The sequence below is a fragment of the Phocoena sinus genome, chromosome 1 (genome assembly GCF_008692025.1).
Source record: "Phocoena sinus isolate mPhoSin1 chromosome 1, mPhoSin1.pri, whole genome shotgun sequence".
Lineage (NCBI taxonomy): Eukaryota > Metazoa > Chordata > Mammalia > Artiodactyla > Phocoenidae > Phocoena > Phocoena sinus.
In genome coordinates this window covers 61,775,684-61,789,749 of record NC_045763.1, presented here as the reverse complement: position 1 = coordinate 61,789,749, position 14,066 = coordinate 61,775,684, and the positions used below count along the sequence as shown (strand labels likewise).

Sequence of the window (14,066 nt, the reverse complement as noted above, 5' to 3'; positions counted from 1 at the left end):
GGGCAAAGCGGGGAGATTCCTGCACAGACGATCGGTGCTGACCGGCACTCACCAGCCCGAGTGGCTTGTCTGCTCACCCGCCGGGGCGGGCGGGGCTGCGAGCTGAGGCTCGGGTTTTGGTTTTGGACGGAGCTCAGGGAGAGGACTGGGGTTGGCGGCTTGAACATAGCCTGAAGGGGTTAGTGCACCACGACTAGCCGGGAGGGAGTTCGGGGAAAAGCCTGCACCGGCCGAAGAGGCAAGAGACTTTTTCTTCCCTCTTTGTTTCCTGGTGCGCGAGGAGAGGGGTTTAAGAGCGCTGCTTAAAGGAACTCCAGAGACGGGCGCGAGCCGCGGCTAAAAGCGCGAACCCCAGAGACGGGCGCGAACCGCGGCTAAAACCGCGGACCCCAGAGACGGGCGGGAGACGCTAAGGCTGCTGCTGCTGCCACCAAGGGGCCTGTGTGCGAGCACAGGTCACTCTCCACACCCCTCTTCCGCGGAGCCTGTGCAGCCCGCCACTGCCAGGTTCCCGGGATCCAGGGACAACTTCCCCGGGAGTACGCACGGCGGGTCTCAGGCTGGTGCAACGTCACGCCGGCCTCTGCCGCAACGTCACGCTGCCTCTGCAGCCGCAGGCCCGCCCCGCACGTAGTGCCCCTCCTACCCCCATCCCCCAACCCCCGGCCTGAGTGAGCCGGAGGCCCCGAATCAGCGGCTCCTTTAACCCCGTCCTGTCTGAGCGAAAAAACAGACGCCCTCCAGCGACCTACACGCAGAGGCAGGGCCAAATCCAAAGCTGAGCTCCTGTGAGCTGTGAGAACAAAGAAGAGAAAGGGAAATCTCTCCCAGCAGCCACAGAAGCAGCGGATTAAAGCTCCACAATCAACTTGATATACCCTGCATCTGTGGAATACCTGAATAGACAAGGAATGATCCCAAATTGAAGAGGTGGAATTTAGGAGCGAGATCTATGATTTTTTCCCTTTTCCTCTTTTTGTGAATGTGTACGTGTATGCTTCTGTGTGAGATCCTGTCTGTATACTCTTGCTTCCACCATTTGTCCTAGGGCTCTATCCGTCCATGACTTTTTTTTTAAAATTCTTTTTCTTAATAATTAAGTTTAATTGTAATAACTTTATTATACTTTACCTTCGTTCTTTCTTTCTTTCCTTCCTTCCTTCCCTCCTTTAGACAACGAATCACCCCAAATTGAGGAGGTGGTCTCAGGGAGCAGGATTTATGATTTTTCCCCCTTTACCTCTTTTTGTGAAGGTGTATGTGTATGCTTCTGTGTAAGATTTTCTCTGTATAGCTTTGCTTCCAACATTTGTCCTAAGGTTCTATCCGTCCCTTTTTTATTTTTTTCTAAATATTTTTTAATTCAATAACTATATTATACTTTATTTTATTTTTACTGTATCATCTTTCTTTCTGTCTTTTTTCCTTCTTTCCCTCCTTCCTTCCTTCCTCCCTCCCTCCCTCCCTCCCTCCTTTCCTTCTTTGCTTCTTTCTTCCTTCCTTCCTTTCCTCCTTTCCTTCTTTCTTTACTCATACTTCTACTAATTCTCCCTACTTTTTCTCCCTTTTATTCTGAGCTGTGTGGATGAAAGGCTCTTGGTGCTCCAGCCAGGAGTCAAGGCTCTGCCTCTGAGGTAGGAGAGCCAACTTCAAGACACTGGTCAACAAGAGACCTCCCAGCTCCACATAATATTAAACGGTGGAAATATCCCAGAGACCTCCATCTTAACACCAGCACCCAGCTTCACTCAACGACCAGCAAGCCACAGTGCTGGACAACCTATGCCAAACAACTAGCAAAACAGGAACACAACCCCACCCATTAGCAGAGAGGCTGCCTAAAATCATAATAAGGCCACAGACACCCCAAAACACACCACCAGACGTGACCCTGCCCACTAGAGAGACAAGATCCAGCCTCATCCAGCACAACACAGGCACTAGTCCCCTCCACCAGGAAGCCTACACAACCCACTGAAACAACCTTAGCCACTGGAGACAGACATCAAAAACAACGGGAACTACGAACCTGCAGCCTGCAAAAAGGAGACCCCAAACACAGTAAGATAAGCAAAATGAGAAGACAGAAAAACACACAGCAGATGAAGGAGCAAGATAAAAACCCACCAGACCTAACAAATGAAGAGGAAATAGGCAATCTACCTGAAAAAGAATTCAGAATAATGATAGTAAGGATGATCCGAAATCTTGGAAGTAGAATGGACAAAATGCAAGAAACAGTTAACAAGGACCTACAAGAACTAAAGATGAAACAAGCAACGATGAACAATGCAATAAATGAAATTAAAATCACTCTAGATAGGATCAATAGCAGAATAACTGAGGCAGAAGAACGGATAAGTGACCTGGAAGATAAAGTAGTGGAAATAACTACTGCAGAGCAGAATAAAGAAAAAAGAATGAAAAGAACTGAGGACAGTCTCAGAGACCTCTGGGACAACATGAAACGCACCAACATTCGAATTATAGGGGTTCCAGAAGAAGAAGAAAGAAAGAAAGGGACTGAGAAAATATTTGAAGAGATTATAGTTGAAAACTTCCCTAATATGGGAAAGGAAATAGTTAATCAAGTCCAGGAAGCACAGAGGGTCCCATACAGGATAAATACAAGGAGAAACACGCCAAGACACATATTAATCAAACTGTCAAAAATTAAATACAAAGAAAGCATATTAAAAGCAGCAAGGGAAAAACAACAAATAACACACAAGGGAATCCCCATAAGGTTAACAGCTGATCTCTCAGCAGAAACCCTACAAGCCAGAAGGGAGTGGCAGGACATACTGAAAGTGCTGAAGGAGAATAGCCTGCACCCAAGACTACTCTACCCAGCAAGGATCTCATTCACATTTGATGGAGAAATTAAAACCTTTACAGACAAGCAAAAGCTGAGAGAGTTCAGCACCACCAAACCAGCTTTACAACAAATGCTAAAGGAACTTCTCTAGACACGAAACACAAGAGAAGGAAATGACCTATAGTAGCGAACCCAAAACAATATATAAAATGGAAATAGGAACATACATATCGATAATTACCTTAAATGTAAATGGACTAAATGCTCCCACCAAAAGACACAGATTGGCTGAATGGATACAAAAACAAGACCCTTATATATGCTATCTACAAGAGACCCACTTCAGAACTAGAGACACATACAGACTGAAAGTAAGGGGATGGAAAAAGATATTCCATGCAAATGGAAACCAAAAGAAAGCTGGAGTAGCAATTCTCATATCAGACAAAATAGACTTTAAAATAAGGACTATTAAAAGGGACAAAGAAGGACACTACATAATGATCAAGGGATCGATCCAAGAAGAAGATATAACAATTGTAAATATTTATGCACCCAACATAGGAGCACCTCAATACATAAGGCAAATACTAACAACCATAAAAGGGGAGATCAACAGTAACACATTCATAGTAGGGGACTTTAACACCCCACTTTCACCCATGGACAGATCATCCAAAATGAAAATAAATAAGGAAACACAAGCTTTAAATGATACATTAAACAAGATGGACTTAATTGATATTTATAGGACACTCCATCCAAAAACAACAGAATACACATTTTTCTCAAGTGCTCATGGAACATTCTCCAGGATAGATCATATCTTGGGTCACAAATCAAGCCTTGGTAAATTTAAGAAAACTGAAATTGTATCAAGTATCTTTTCCGACCACAACGCCATGAGACTAGATATCAATTACAGGAAAAGATCTGTAAAAAATACAAACACATGGAGGCTAAACAATACACTACTTAATAATGAAGTGATCACTGAAGAAATCAAAGAGGAAATAAAAAAATACCTAGAAACAAATGACAATGGAGACACAACGACCCAAAACCTATGGGATGCAGCAAAAGCAGTTCTAAGGGGGAAGTTTATAGCAATACAAGCCCACCTTAAGAAGCAGGAAACATCTCGAATAAACAGCCTAACCTTGCACCTCAAGCAATTAGAGAAAGAAGAACAAAAAAACCCCAAAGCTAGCAGAAGGAAAGAAATCATAAAAATCAGATCAGAAATAAATGAAAAAGAAATGAAGGAAACAATAGCAAAGATCAATAAAACTAAAAGCTGGTTCTTTGAGAAGATAAACAAAATAGATAAACCACTAGCCAGACTCATCAAGAAAAAAAGGGAGAAGACTCAAATCAATAGAATTAGAAATGAAAAAGGAGAAGTAACAACTGACACTGCAGAAATAAAAAAAATCATGAGAGATTACTACAAGCAACTCTATGCCAATAAAATGGACAATCTGGAAGAAATGGACAAATTCTTAGAAATGCACAACCTGCCAAGACTGAATCAGGAAGAAATAGAAAATATGAACAGACCAATCACAAGCACTGAAATTGAAACTGTGATTAAAAACCTTCCAACAAACAAAAGCCCAGGACCAGATGGCTTCACAGGTGAATTCTATCAAACGTTTAGAGAAGAGCTAACACCTATCCTTCTCAAACTCTTCCAAAATATAGCAGAGGGAGGAACACTCCCAAATTCCTTCTACGAAGCCACCATCACCTTGATACCAAAACCAGACAAGGATGTCACAAAGAAAGAAAACTACAGGCCAATATCACTGATGAACATAGATGCAAAAATCCTCAACAAAATACTAGCAAACAGAATCCAACAGCACATTAAAAGGATCATACACCATGATCAAGTGGGGTTTATTCCAGGAATGCAAGGATTCTTCAATATACGCAAATCTATCAATGTGATAAACCATATGAACAAATTGAAGGAGAAAAACCATATGATCATCTCAATAGATGCAGAGAAAGCTTTCGACAAAATTCAACACCCATTTATGATAAAAACCCTCCAGAAAGTAGGCATAGAGGGAACTTTCCTAAACATAATAAAAGCCATATATGACAAGCCCACAGCAAACATCATCCTCAATGGTGAAAAACTGAAAGCATTTCCACTAAGATCAGGAACAAGACAAGGTTGCCCACTCTCACCACTCTTATTCAACATAGTTTTGGAAGTTTTAGCCACAGCAATCAGAGAAGAAAAGGAAATAAAAGGAATCCAAATCGGAAAAGAAGAAGTAAAGCTGTCACTGTTTGCAGATGACATGATACTATACATAGAGAATCCTAAAGATGCTACCAGAAAACTACTAGAGCTAATCAATGAATTTGGTAAAGTAGCAGGATACAAAATTAATGCACAGAAATCTCTGGCATTCCTATATACTAATGATGAAAAATCTGAAAGTGAAATCAAGAAAACACTCCCATTTACCATTGCAACAAAAAGAATAAAATATCTAGGAATAAACCTACCTAAGGATACGAAAGACCTGTATGCAGAAAATTATAAGACACTGATGAAAGAAATTAAAGATGATACAAATAGATGGAGAGATATACCATGTTCTTGGATGGGAAGAATCAACATTGTGAAAATGACTCTACTACCCAAAGCAATCTACAGATTCAATGCAATCCCTATCAAACTACCACTGGCATTTTTCACAGAACTAGAACAAAAAATTTCGCAATTTGTATGGAAACACAAAAGACCCCGAATAGCCAAAGCAATCTTGAGAACGAAAAAAGGAGCTGGAGGAATAAGGCTCCCTGACTTCAGACTATATTACAAAGCAACAGTAATCAAGACAGTATGGTACTGGCACAAAAACAGAAAGATAGATTAGTGGAACAGGATAGAAAGCCCAGAGATAAACCCACGCACATATGGACACCTTATCTTTGATAAAGGAGGCAGGAATGTACAGTGGAGAAAGGACAGCCTCTTCAATAAATGGTGCTGGGAAAACTGGACAGGTACATGTAAAAGTATGAGGTTAGATCACTCCCTAACACCATACACAAAAATAAGCTCAAAATGGATTAAAGACCTAAATGTAAGGCCAGAAACTATCAAACTCTTAGAAGACAACATAGGAAGAACACTCTATGACATAAATCACAGCAAGATCCTTTCTGACCCACCTCCTAGAGTAATGGAAATAAAAACAAAAATAAACAAATGGGACCTAATGAAACTTCAAAGCTTTTGCACAGCAAAGGAAACCATAACCAAGACCAAAAGACAACCCTCAGAATGGGAGAAAACATTTGCAAATGAAGCAACTGACAAAGGATTAATCTCCAAAATTTACAAGCAGCTCATGCAGCTCAATAACAAAAAAACAAACAACCCCATCCAAAAATGGGCAGAAGACCTAAATAGACATTTCTCCAAAGAAGACATACAGAATGCCAACAAACACATGAAAGAATGCTCAACATCATTAATCATTAGAGAAATGCAAATCAAAACTACAATGAGATATCATCTCACACCAGTCAGAATGGCCATCATCAAAAAATCTAGAAACAATAAATGCTGGAGAGGGTGTGGAGAAAAGGGGACACTCTTGCACTGCTGGTGGGAATGTGAATTGGTTCAGCCACTGTGGAGAACAGTATGGAGGTTCCTTAAAAAACTACAAATAGAATTACCATATGACCCAGCAATCCCACTACTTGGCATATACCCTGAGAAAACCAAAATTCAAAAAGAGTCATGTACCAAAATGTTCATTGCAGCTCTATTTACAATAGCCAGGACATGGAAACAACCTAAGCGCCCATCATCGGATGAATGGATAAAGAAGATGTGGCACATATACACAATGGAATATTACTCAGCCTTAAAAAGAAATGAAATTGAGCTATTTGTAATGAGATGGATAGACCTAGAGTCTGTCATACAGAGTGAAGTAAGTCAGAAAGAAAAAGACAAATACCGTATGCTAACACATATATATGGAATTTAAGGGAAAAAAATGTCATGAAGAACCTAGGGGTAAGATAGGAATAAATACGCAGACCTACTGGAGAACGGACTTGAGGGTATGGGGAGGGGGAGGGGTGAGTTTTGACAGGGCGAGAGAGAGTCATGGACATATACACACTAACAAACGTAGTAAGGTAGATAGCTGGGGGGAAGCAGCCGCAAGGCACAGGGATATTAGCTCGGTGCTTTGTGACAGCCTGGAAGGGTGGGATGGGGAGAGTGGGAGGGAGGGAGACCCAAGAGGGAAGACATATGGGAACATATGTATATGTATAGCTGATTCACTTTGTTATAAAGCAGAAACTAACACACCATTGTAAAGCAATTATACCCCAATAAAGATGTTTAATTAAAAAAAAAAAATACTTTGAGTCATCTACTATCTCTCAGCTAATGTACACTTAGCTGCTCATAAATTCAACCAACATTTCTTTCTCTTATCTTTCTTTCCCACTCCTTTCCTCCTTCTTTTCCCTCACCCCATTCACTTAATTCAACACATATTTATTGAGTGTCCCTTCTTTAGGCACCTAAGGGCCATGCTGTCACCTACGAGGATATCTTAGAAAGAGATGATAATATGGTATCAGTAGTTTTGCAATAGGAGCCTATACTGTGACTCTATTGTCATTTCTGTCAATGAGATGAAACCAAAATAGCTGAATCATTCCTTCTGGTTAGTTGAACCAGTGTGAAGTAGCTTCAAACTACAATTATTTTCATTAAATATGTATTGAAATGCAAGCACCATGTAACTGGCACGAAATTGATACTGTACACAATCCCTTTATTCAGGTTTAAATTCAACATATTTTATTGAGCAAGTAGAATTTGCAGACCATCAATAGGAATATCCATACTCCTGTTACCTATCTGTCCATCATCCAGCTATGTGGTTGTCTAGCTGTCATCTATTTACTATTTTATTTTTACAAAAGAGGATAAGGTTTACAGAGGGCTTGCCCAATGTCACTTAGCTAACATAAGTAGGAATTCAGATCCAAGTTTAAGTTTTTTGATTCCAGGTTTACTGTTCTCCCTACAGCACAGTGGGATGTGAGACTTATTACAATGATATTCCATTTATAAGACAATGTGATCTAGTAATAAAAGCATGGGCTTTGGAATCAAACTTGGATTTAAATCTGGCTGTGCCACTCATTAGCTCTGTGAACTTGAGAAAGTTAATTAATTTCATTGAGTCTCAATGAATTAAACTGTAAACTAAAGACAATAATACTTACCTGTGGGGTTATTGTGAAAAGGTACGTAAAATGAGTGTAACATAATAGGTAATCAATAAGTAACTTAGTAATTGACTGTGATTAATTCTTTATCTAGACTTACCTCCAACTGTATAATATGAGTTCTCACTTTCAACTATAAACTGGCTTCCTGACTGTAGGTTGAAATGTCATGGACAGAATCAACGTTATATAACAACAGATCCCTGGATGCTATTCTTCTTGATTCTAATACCTCATGGTTATTTTTGCCCACACAAAACCTACTCATCTCCCACATGTTAGAATCTCACTTTGTCCTTAGGCCTTGGACAATTTAAGTACAGAAGCTCCTCCTTATCTGTGATTTCAGTTACCAGTGGTCAAGCGCAACCTGAAAATATTAAGTGGAAAATTCCAGAAAAAAACAATTCGTAAGTGTTAAATTGCATGTCATTCTGAGTAGGCGTGATGAAATCTCCTAGGGTTCCGCTCTGTCTTACCTGGGATGTGAATCATCACTTTGTCCCCTGTATCCCACTCATTAGTCACATGGTAGCCCACTCAGTTATCAGATCCACTGTTGAGGTTTTGCAGTGCCTGGGTTCAAGCACTTAATATGCTTTTTACTTAATAATGGCCCCAGGGAATTCCCTGGTGCTCCAGTGGTTAGGACTCCGCGCTTTCTGCCACCAGCCTGGGGTTCAATCCCTGGTCGGGTATCTAAGATCCCCCAAGCTGTGAGATGTGGCCAAAAATAATAATAACAATAATAATAAAAGCCCCAAAGCCCAAGAGTAGTGATGCTTGGCCATTCGGATATGCCAAAGAGAAATTGTAAAGTGCTTCTTTAAGTGTAAAGTGCTTCCTTTAAGTGAAAGTTCTCAATTTAATAAGGAAAGAAAAAAAATATATGCTGAGGTTGCTAAAATCTACATAAGAAGAACTCTTCTGTTCTTGAAATTGTGAAGAAGGAAAAAAAGCTAGTACAATAACGATTGGTTATTATCGTTAATCTCTTACTGTACCTAATTTATAAATTAAACTTTAAAAGAGGTACTTATGTATAGGAAAAAACATACTATATATAGGATGCAGTACTATCTGTGGTTTCAGTCATCCACTAGGGTCTTGGAATGTATTCCCTGAAAATAAGAGAGGACTACTATGTCTTTGTTATCTGCTTACCTCTCTCCCCAGCTCTGAAGTTATATAGTGCTCATTTCGATAATTACTGTATTATTCCTTAAATATTTTCATTATGCCTATCTTTTTTCCCTTGACAAAATTCTATTTCATGGTTGACAGACACATTTCTTATATTTTCTTCATGGGTCTCATAGCTCTAGTACAGTATTTGACACCACAAAAAATGGGCTGTATAGACCTGGTTCCTGACTACATATAGACCTATGACTTTTGCATTGGAAGAAATAAACTCCTGCCTACTTCTACCAACATTCTATTGCAGAGCCAGTGATTTCATTCAGTACCACTGCAACCCAGTGTGAAACAAAATAAGCAAAAGCAAAAAAAAATCCAGCTATGCTGTTCCCAAACGAGGTTGGGACAGGGTAATGTGAAGAGGCATGCCAAGCCATGCTGAGATCTCAGAGCCAGGGCAAGGAAAGGAAACAGGGAATATTAGAGTTAGAAGACTGAGCTTCCATCAGAAGTTATATCTATCCAAATTCTCCCAAGGAAGGAGGAGTTAAAGTCATTATCTTTTGTATGTAAATGTGTATATGTATCTTATAAGGGGACCTTGGTCCACGAAATATATGAAAATTCAGACAGTGTTGAATTGGTCTACATTTTTAGTGTCTACAAGAACGACTTTTAAAAATTAAATAAATAATGAAAACTAGGTTATAAGGAAACCATATAAGCTACTTAAGAGAACAAAATTTTTTTTCAACATCTTCAGTAGTTGGAAGCACATTTAAAAGAAGTCTATTGTTAAGATAATTGTAATTATTCAGATACCTTAAGGATCTGAATAAAATATACCTTGCTTGATATGCTTTTAATTAATTACTATGAATACTTAAATGTTTAACAGCTGTCTTAAAAAATATTTGTACTTATGTGTTTCATTAATCCAGGCTTTTACTAAATATTTTAATTCAAAATATGTCTAGGCTTACCCCATGGATTAAAATGTTTCTCTCTTTATTCATGTTCTAAGACTTTATTTTATTGTCATTATCTGAAATGTTTTTTTATATAAAAATAATTTGTACAATATGCATTTTTAAGAGCTTTTGTAGTTTTTTTTTTTTTTTTAATACTCAACCATATTGTAAGCCCCTTGTAAGCAGGACCTCTGCTTTTGTACCTACAGAGCCTAGCACTGTGGTAAGCACATAGAAATTGCTCAATAAAAACTTGATGGCAAATCTAAGTGACCAGACTGCAATCTACATGAGTGATGACTAAGACACTAGGTATGCACAATATGGGGAAAGGCAGCATTTAGTTGACAGTTGATTCTTTATTTACTTTTCCTCTTTGATGTGCTGCTTTGGTCAGTCTTTAAATCTGAGTGGTGCAGAAAGTCTTCTTTAGACTTCTTGAAGAAAACAACTGCAAATATTTGTTGAATATGGGGTGATTGCTGTTAGAAAAAAAATAAGTGAGATAGAAACTACATATAAAACTAACTTGTCTTTTGGTTAGCTAAGTTATTTCTTACATTGGTATATGAGCTGAATTTTACTACACTTAGAAGTAAATGAAGGTATTGCTGAAGATATATAGGCTGTGGAATAAAATGAACATAATTTGCACATATGAGGGCAGTAGAAAATTTTCATTTTATTACTTTTTTGAGCAAAGTATAGTGTTTTCCTTTTTGAAATAAGTATACCAGAGCCATAGTAAATGAATAAGAGTCATTAGCTGTTTTCTTAAAGAAAGTTAGTGGTTGCTGATCATGTTTTTTTATCAGTGTATTTAACTTATAATTGAAATATGAAATCTTTTTAAATGCTTTGGAAATAGACAAGAAGGACTTATTCAGAATTACTTAGAGAAAATAATAAAGAATAAAATTGCAGGTATACATAGAAAACATGAGAACTTAAGTAATAAGCACTAAAATACTATGGCACAGGAAGGGAAGAAGAGATTATACACTAAAAAACCACAATGCCATGTAAAATACAGGGTTAAACCAAACAGAGACTACCAATAGAAATTCAGGATTAAAACAAAGGGATGTAAATTTGTTATAAGACCAGACAAAGTATGATTTAGTAATAAGTGCTCCATAACTACTTTCTGATTGTTGTGGTGTTGGTGGGAGAGGCTCCTGCTTCTTCTGGTAAAGAATAGAAATAGATATTCGGGCCTCGTCCCTGAAGGGGCTGGATGGGCGAGTTGGGCGCGATGGCTCGATCCTGGGCGGCGGCGGCGGCTGGAGGCGTTGGCGCGTCGTCCTCCTTGCCCCGGCGCCGGCGGTGATCCGAGCAAGTGGCCGCGGCCCCCGATGAGGCTGCTCGCGGGCTGGCTGTGTCTGAGCCTGGCGTCCGTGTGGCTGGCGCAAAGGATGTGGACCCTGCGGAGCCCGCTCACCCGCTCCCTGACGTGAACATGACGAGCGGCCCCGGCGGGCCGGCCGGCGGCCGCCGCGAGCGGCAGGAAGGAGAACCACCAGTAGTATGAGAGCAACAGAGAGAAATTATGTGAATCACTCCAGGCTGTCTTTGTTCAGAGTTACCTTGATCAAGGAACACAGATCTTCTTAAACAACAGCACTGAGAAACTGGGCTGGGTATTTATCCAATTATATCACTCTTTTGTGTCATCTGTTTTTAGCCTGTTTATGTCTAGAACATCTATCAGTGGGTTGCTAGTAAGAGGCTCAATGTTTGTCTTTTCACCAGATCAGTTTCAGAGACTGCTTAAAATTAATCCAGACTGGAAAACGCATAGACTTCTTGATTTAGGTGCTGGAGATGGAGAAGTCACAAAAACAATGAGCCCTGATTTTGAAGAAATTTACGCCACTGAGCTGTCTGAAACTATGATATGGCAGCTTCAGAAGAAGAAATACAGAGTACTTGGTATAAATGAATGGAAGAATACAGGGTTCCAGTATGATGTCATCAGCTGCTTGAATTTGCTGGACTGCTGTGATCAGCCCCTGACTTTGTTAAAAGATATCAGAAGTGTCTTGGAGCCAACTAGAGGCAGGGTCATCCTTGCTCTGGTCTTACCTTTTCATCCCTATGTGGAAAACGGTGGCAAGTGAGATAAACCATCAGAAATTTTGGAAATCAAGGGACAGAACTGGGAAGAACAAGTGAATAGTCTGCCTGAAGTTTTCAGAAAAGCTGGTTTTATTATCGAAGCTTTCACTAGACTGCCATACCTGTGTGAAGGTGACATGTATAATGACTACTACATTCTGGATGATGTTGTCTTTGTTCTCAAACCAGTATAAACATGTGGAGGTTGAAGTCTTCAGAGTCCACCCCAAGAATGTATGCTCCGGAAGAGGGTCTGTGTTCTGAATTATGTGAAGGGAGGACCTTTGGGGACTGCCATTCTAAATATCATGTAGGAATTTTAAAAGCCAAAATACTAATTATTTCTTTGTAGTGTGTAAAAGGAATGTTTTTAAAAAACAAAAACCCAACTCTTTGAGGATATTTATAAACTCTTTACTCAGTAATGCAGGTCACACTCTGATTATGGAAGATAATTTTTATACTTAATTGCAGTAGGGACTCATTCTCAGACAAAGTAATAGTCATGACTTCACATGGAACCAATAAATATGGATTGTTTTTAATAAAATGAAGACTGGCAATAAAGCTGTCCATCCAGTTGCAAATATTGGTTATAGGATATAGCCACTGATACTCTTTCATGTTTAGAAATTCTATCATTATTCAAGAAAATGTTTTTAATCATGCTAATAAACTTTTTTGGAGATGAAAAAAAAATAGATGTTCAAGCAAAATTAAGTAAATGTCATACTAAGAGAATTTGGAGGGAATAGGGAAAACAGTAATATTTTTAAATATGACTTTGGAAAAAAATTAAAGATTGAGTTAATCTTCTTTCTATATATCTAACCTTCCTTTAAGTTCTGTTAATCCTACCAGTATTTCTCAGTTCTCTTCATTATCACTGCCATGTTTTAAATCTATGCCTCCATCATTTCCCATCTGAATTACCCCAGTAACCCATGTCCTGATTCCGGTCTTGGCCCTTTAATCATCCTACATATCTGCTGTCAGAGTAATATTTTGTTAATAAAATGAAAATCTGTTTATGCTATTTTCCTTCACAACATCTTTAATATTTTCCTATAACCTTAGGGATAAAGTTAAAACAACTTAGTCTATGGGGCTTTCTACAATCTAGTCTCTGCTGAGCCTCTGGTCTCCTCTTCCACATCCACATTGTTTTCCAGCAATGCCAAACTGCTGTCCAACCCTTTTGTACTTTCCTCATAATGTACCTTCTTGGCTGGATACTCCCTTCTCCTCTTCTGTACATGATTAATCCTAACTCATCTTTCATGAGTTTCAACTCAAGTACCACTTCTATCAGGAAACCTTCTTCTTGATAAAATGTCCATCTGTGTTGTAATTTGTTGGTGTATTTGCCCATCTTCTCTGCTAGCCAAGGCAGGGATATGTTTTTCATCCCTGAGTCTGGTGTATGGCATAGAACTGGTATTCAATAAGTCCCTGCTGGTGAAAGAAAGAACAGAAAGAAGATGTGAAACAATCAGCAATGCGACTTTGAGCAAAAGCAAAAGTTCAAGATAATTCAAAGTCCAAACTGTCTTTATGTTACTTAAAGCAGGTAATTAGCCACACTTTCTGAATAACCATCCAGTTGTTGACTTTCCAGTCACAGAACTAGGTTTGTATTTACACTTGAAGTTGGCAGAGATTCTGTGGAAGTAACTGACAAAACTGAGAAAGAATGCCACAACCTTATCTCACTTGACTGCAGT

The 14,066-nt window shown here is 39.2% G+C and overlaps 1 pseudogene; it reads left to right on the top strand.

Annotated features, from left to right (window-relative positions):
* The first annotated feature begins 11,683 nt into the window (after positions 1-11,683).
* Positions 11,684-13,041, top strand: LOC116761316 (annotated as a pseudogene).
* Positions 13,042-14,066: the final 1,025 nt, after the last annotated feature.